This window comes from Cebus imitator, unplaced genomic scaffold (assembly GCF_001604975.1).
Source record: "Cebus imitator isolate Cc_AM_T3 unplaced genomic scaffold, Cebus_imitator-1.0 Scaffold303, whole genome shotgun sequence".
Taxonomy (NCBI): domain Eukaryota; kingdom Metazoa; phylum Chordata; class Mammalia; order Primates; family Cebidae; genus Cebus; species Cebus imitator.
Genome location: NW_016107618.1, coordinates 521398 through 523469, shown reverse-complemented (window position 1 = coordinate 523469; position 2072 = coordinate 521398). Strand labels below are relative to the sequence as shown.

The window sequence follows — 2072 nt, the reverse complement described above, 5'->3', positions numbered from 1 at the left end:
TTAGTAGAGACGGGGTTTCACCATGTTGACCAGGATGGTCTCGATCTCTTGACCTCGTGATCCACCCGCCTCGGCCTCCCAAAGTGCTGGGATTACAGGCGTGATCCACCGCGCCCGGCCTAAAAAATTTTTAAATTGACACATGATAAACTTATGGGATACATAGTGATGTTGTCACACATGTATGTATAGTGATCAGATCAGGGTAGTTAGCATATCCACCATCTCAAACACTTATCATTTCTTTGTGTTGGAACTTTCAATACCCTCCATCTAGCTGTTTGAAACTGTATAATAGATAACTGTTAACTACAGTCATCCTACAGTGCTACAGGAAAATACGGAAGACTTCGCAAATTGGCATGTCATTCATGCTAATCTTCTCTGTATGATTCCAATTTTAGTGTTTGTGCTGCTGAAGTGAGCACATTTGCCAATTTAAAAATGATTATATATTACTTTTCCAACAAAAACTGAATGGTTGAATTTAAAATAGCAGGCCAGGAAACATTTGAAAAGGTTTTGGTTTTTGTTTTGTTTGAGACAGTTTCTCTCTGTTGCCCAGGCTGGAGTGCAGTGGTGCAATCAATCATGACTCACTGGAGCCTCAATTTCTCAGGCTCAAGCAATTCTCCCACCTTAGCCTCCCCAGTAGCTAGTGCCCACCATAAAGTCCAGTTAATTTTTGTATTTTTTGTAGAGACAGGCTTTCGTCATGTTGCTCAGGCTGGTCTCGAATTCTTAAGTTCAAGTGATCTGTTTGCCTCAGCTCCCAAAGTACTGAGATTACAGGAATGAGCTACCACGCCCGGCCTTGAATCATTTTTTTTTTTTTTGAGATGAAGTCTTGCCTTGTATCATTTTTAAAAAGTCAACTTTAGCACAATATTTATGGTATTTCACAGATAATAGAACTTTTTTTTTGAGGAGGAGTCTCTCTCACGCCCAGGCTGAGTGCAGTGGCGAGGAGATCTCAGCTCACTGCAACCTCCACTTCCCAGGTTCAAGCAACTCTCCTGCCTCAGCCTTCCAAGTAGCTGGGACTACAGGCATGCACCACCACAGATGGCTAATTTTTGTATTTTAGTAGAAACTGGGTTTCACCATGTTACCCAAGTTGGCCTCAAATTCCTAAGCTCAAAGGGATCCACCTGCCTTGGCCCTACAGATATGAGCCACCTGCCCAGCCAACAACAGGACCTTTTTTTTTTTTTAAGCTCAAGAAAGACCTGTGGCTTAGACACTTAGACAAAAAGAAGTAACATCTACTGGCATTTAGTCTTAAATGCTGTCTAGTGAAGCTGGAGGATATTTCTTTTCTTTTCTAAGAAAGGATCTCACTCTGTTGCCCAGGCTGGAATACAGTGGTCTGATCACAGCTCACTGTAGCCTCAACCTCCCAGGCTCAAGCGATCCTCCTACCTCAGCCTCTGGAGTAGCTGGGACTACAGGTGCATGCCATCATGCCCGGTTAAGTTTTTGTATTTCTTGTAGAGATAGGATTTCATTATATTGCCCAGGTTGGTCTCACACTCCTAGGCTCAAGTGATTCACCCACCTGGGCCTCTCAAAGTGCTGAGATTGCAGGCCTGAGCCACTGCACCCGGCCAGGTATTTTTTTTCTCATTTTCATTTGCATCTACAAATTTATATAGGATGGGAGGGAAAAAATTTATGAGATTAGAAACTTGGATCTTTATTTTAAGATTAAAGTTCATTAGCACATGTCTGATGACAAATGTGGCCAAAGAGAGCCTGGTAGGAACAAGATAGTTAAAACGATAATGGAGATGGAGTAGGGGTGAAATACCTAACAGGAAATTTACTATAAGGGAGGGACTATCTGAATGGATGAACCAGACCTTTCTGCAGGACCTGAATCATTGAAGGCAGGTGTTACCTTGAGGTGCAACGTGCAGTTGAACTAGAAATTTCTCCCTACTTAGAACGTCTTGAAGAAAATGTCTATATTCGATGAGTTTGAAGTGCTGTACTGAGAAAGCCACTTCTAAGAGTGACACTGGAGCAAGTACCTGAAAGAAATGCTGAGCCCCAGCTGCATGGGCAGAGAC

General features: G+C 42.7%; 1 pseudogene; it reads right to left on the bottom strand.

The window, feature by feature from the left end:
* Positions 1 to 334: 334 nt before the first annotated feature.
* LOC119467556 lies at positions 335 to 428 on the bottom strand (annotated as a pseudogene).
* Positions 429 to 2072: the final 1644 nt, after the last annotated feature.